The sequence below is a fragment of the Aptenodytes patagonicus genome, chromosome 3, assembly GCF_965638725.1.
Source record: "Aptenodytes patagonicus chromosome 3, bAptPat1.pri.cur, whole genome shotgun sequence".
Classification (NCBI taxonomy): domain Eukaryota; kingdom Metazoa; phylum Chordata; class Aves; order Sphenisciformes; family Spheniscidae; genus Aptenodytes; species Aptenodytes patagonicus.
The window spans coordinates 114,101,276-114,105,937 of NC_134951.1; positions in this window are offsets into that span (position 1 = coordinate 114,101,276).

Consider the following 4,662-nt stretch of genomic DNA (forward strand, 5'->3'; position numbering starts at 1 on the left):
ATGCTTTTTGACGTATCTGCTGCTGTCCAGTATCTAAGACGGGACACTGAACTAGAAGGCCTGACCCAAGCGTGGCATTTCTTTTGTCTTTTGTAGATACTGCTGCTGGGATGTGAAGAATTGTGTATTCAGAGCCAGTTAAAATATTACAGTGTATGATTCCTTTTTCCCCATTCAGCTGACTTGTAGCTGCACCGATGCTACACTTCAGACCCATAAATGCACAGGAAATGCAGCTCTTGCCACATGATAGATGCTTTTAGATTTCAGCACGCTCTCGCAGGCTCTGAGGTGTTAATACTCCATAAATGTGTATGTTATGAATTGTGGGACCATCTTCAGCTTGGGCAGCATAGAAAAGCCTGGAAGCAGAGGTAGTGTGGCACAGGAGTCCATTGGACATGACTGGATATGCACCATTCACTAAGCACAGCATGGTCTCTAAATGTTGCTTCTGAGAATAGGATGTTTTCGCTAGTCATTATAAAATGAAGTGGCTAAAGCATACCTAATTTTTAGCTAGTTTTAAAGATGGGCAGCTTCTTCCTCTTTGTTGCATCTTTCTGCTTGTGGTGTTAAAGACTCCCTCTACATGAAGGCAAGGAGTCAGAGCTCTGAGCATCCTTCTGATTGCCCATCTCCTCTCTCCCTGTCCCTTTTCAGACCTTTTTCCTCTCTGAATGGGTGCCGAGATGTGTGGGATAAAAGTACTAGAGTAGGAATTCCACCACCATCTCTTCTAAGGTTTACCAATTCATACTTACTACATACCTTCTACCTGTTAGCTTCATCTGCCTGTTTATTCCATTCTTGAAATGCTTCTTGTTCTTCAAGGTTTTGCAAGTTAATTTTTATGACAGCTTGCTGCAACATCTGTGCAGTCCAAGTATGATATTGATTATATAGACTGCACATCTGGGATTGGAAGTATTTTTTTAACCCTGGTCTCTTACTTCCCAAACTTCTTGTAAGTTTTATGGGTTGGGCATTGGTGATATTTTTCATCCTCTTTTGCTTTTTCACAAATCACGTGTACTATCAGCAATTAAAATATCAAAAGACTGTTAGTCATTTTTCCTCCTGAAGCTTTGCTGATAGTATACATAGCTGGCTGTTACTCCTGGTCAAAGCTGACCTGCATCAAAAGGGATGCTGAAGATGGCTTAGCTACGCCTTCAAGCATCCCCTGGGTTTTCATTTAGTTGCGTTTTCTAACCCAGCATCTTCTTCATACGAAGGAACCTTAATGTAGGGTCCATCCAGTGCCTTCCTGACCTATCAAGTACAGAAACTTTAGGGATCAGGGTAGGGTTTTGCTCTCGCTATCTCAACCCTTCCCATATTTGAGAAAATGGCTACTGAATTCATAACGCTGCAGATCTTCTGCCTCCCTCCAAACTACACTGCAGATATTCCTTGGGAGTGCTTGCAGTGGTTTTCCCAGTCCAGAGCTAGGGACTGTCTATTTGGACTCCTGCAGTAGAACGGACTTTCATTTTCTTCTGTTTAAGCATGCAAGAATTGCCCTACATTTTGTTTCTAGTGTTCTTGAATGAACATTGGCAAAGACTTAGAGCTTTGAATAAGAAATTTGCAACTAAAAATGTATGAAGTCAGGAATTTTTATACTGGAAAAAATGTTTCTTATTAAAAAGTAAGCTGAGTTAGCTAATTGCTGTAGCCTATGACTTGAGCAATAACCAGATCGGAATGTTTTTGATCTGAATAGTTTACCGTATTAATGCTTTTGATTGCCGCTACTTACGTGTTGCTGCAGATGTGATGGGAAGAGGTGCGTAATATCAGTTAGGACCATTGAAGATACTTCAGTAAATGTCTTGTCTAAAACTTTACACCAGAAAGAAGGTAAGTTTACCAAAAATAATGAGAGAGAATAAAAAGTGTAACTTGTATGAGAAGCTTTAGCATGAATCTAAATCTTTATTAAACTGTTGCTTTTACTTACTTGCTCACTTCTGTGTGTAGAAAAATTTGAAGTATATAAATTACTTCTGTTGTTTATGTGTGGGGCTTTTTTTGTCTTTTGTTTTTTTAAAAACCAGCAATTATTTTCTAAACGGTAGATTTCACTCAACTTACAGCAGGTACAAAAAGAAAAACACCCACAGCTCTCATACAATGCTGCTTAGGTAACAGCAAAGAATTAAGGCAGGTACTATCAGTTGTCACTTATCAGTTGTCACTATTTCTAACTCATTTCTCTTGCATGTAGTTTCCTGATAATGTTATGTGGTAGGTTGTCAGGAAGGGTGTGCTTGCAAGCTCTTGTCCTGTTGAAACATAATGTAAGTAAATCAGTTATTGCCCACTCAAGACATTGTTTTGCCATGTCCTAAATCGTGTGCAGGACACTTCCATGGGCCGTCTGAAGAAATGAGTCTCAAATCCGTTTTGAGATAGGTGACAGAGAAGCCTTAGGCAAGGTAGGTTTTTCTTCACCAGTGTCTTTAGTTTCTATTATAGTTAAATATCCTGTAGCAGTCTCGTTTGCTCACCTGCTAAGCTTAGGAGCTGGTGTGTATAAAGAGGTGCATCATATGGAATTTTTACTGATTGCTAAACCGTAGAGTTTTAACAGCCTCCTCTGTTCTCAATCCTGCTTCGTTCCTCATGCGTGTGCGAACTGCTTGTGAGTACAGCTATGCTTACATACAGAGCTTTTATACTGATTGAAATCATGGCATTGAGCTGAAGGTAAGAGAGGGTCAGAGATGTTATTTTTAATTAACACAACTATAAGCTAATGATAAGCCAGTCACTAGTGCAAAAAGAATGGTTAATGTGAAGCAAATTTAATTTGCGGTGCAGTGTTTTGGCAACGAGGTGTGCTTTGGAATGCAGATTTTTACTCCATTGCTGTCACAGACTTGAAAGCAAAGGACTCAGTTGAGAAGGAAAATGTATGAGGTTTAAAGTGATTGCAATGATACCATTTTCTTATATATCAGAGTCTGCACTTTCGGTGGCCATCAAGAACTGCTAGGCCATGACTGTTCTGGAGTAAGCACAGATCTTGCACAGCTGCACTGCTCTGCTGACTGCAAGGGAGGTGCGTATTATACCAGCTGAGCATCTGTCTTCAGATACCGTGAGTATCGTCTACAGAATGTGATCTAAGATGCTAAAACTTCGACTGCAAGCCCAAATAAAATGCATTTGCTTTACCTTCTGTGAACTGTAAAGTGCCACGTGTAGGTCTCATGCTACCATATTGGTTTGATGAAATGTAAGCACTCGTGTGTTCCTCCCATCAGAGGCAATGTAACCAACCTGTCAAGAATAAGCCACCTAAGAGGCTTGATCTGCAGTCCGCAGCTTTTGCATCTGTTTTTGCCCACAGGACTGTGAACTTTCCAATAACTAAGCCCCTCATTTTCAGAAGACCGGGCAGTGCAGAACATGGCCTCCTTAGGATGTGCCTGGGGCAGACTCTCGCAGGGATCCTGTCTGGCATTCAATGCAATCTGCAGCTTGTCACTCAGTACAGATTGTTTGGCCCATACGATGCAGGCAAGAGCTTACACATCTGAATCTCCAGCTTCAATACAGTGTGGTGTTGGCTCACAGCAAGTGAACTGCATAAGGGTGACAGCTTCTTTGCCGTGGACAGAGTATATATGCTGCAATAACAAAGAAATGCTCAGTTCTTACTTAAATTAGGAACGCAGCCACAACTCTGGATCTCCTTAGCATCAGGCAATGCATAGTGAAAGAAAAGATAGATTTTTATGGAAAAACAGTGTCACTAAAAAGTAACTACTCTGCTTCATCAGCTGGGAATGGAGCCGGACTGTGAGTGCTGAGGAGTCCCCAATGCATCCCAAATGCCACTGGCAGTGGTGATGCCAGAGAGTGGGCAGACAAAAATAATTTGAGACTGTCCCTGAAGAGAAAACAAGGCAGTGCTTATCTACCTGTGCATGCAGCAGCTATCCTGCTGCTGAGATGGAGCCTTTATGGCTTATGTGATTCATGTGGGCGCACGTATGATACACAAAATACAGTCCTGTGTGCAGCAGGTGGGGTTTTACATCTATTGCATCTCTTGTGATTTCCAGATCATACATGGTTGTGTAGGGGTTAATTTTTTAAAGTAAATTACCTACCAGCTCAGACTGAGATCTAATGTAAACTGTGAAATTGCTAGTAACAAAGGTTCAGCAGGTCAACTTTCCTCCTTGGTGACATCTTTACAACCTAACGCTTGAACACTGTTCTTTAACAGGGTGTAGGTAGCTGTGTAATTGGAAGTTTCTGCTGATGACATGAAGGGAGGCATCTAGTTCAGCGCCCCTTTCTTTAACCCAACAATGCCAGTGCAGCTGATAGAAGTGGAAAAGGAAGGCATGAAAGGTAGCAGACAGGCTTTAAATACCCCAGGGAAGCAGATTTGGAGAGAAAGGAGCCAGACTGCAATCGCTGCAGTACCCGTTAACTTCAAGAGCACCCTGACTACTCCTGGGCTCCCCTGGTTACCCCCAAAGAAGAGTTTTGCCTATCGTTACAAAAGAAGAAAAGGGAAAATACCACTTTGAACCTCAGAACAGTTATGTTGCATAAGAGTTATTGATTGGCTTTTTTATTTATTGTGAAATGTTCAAGATATTATAAAATCATTCCTAGTCACTAGAATAATTACAG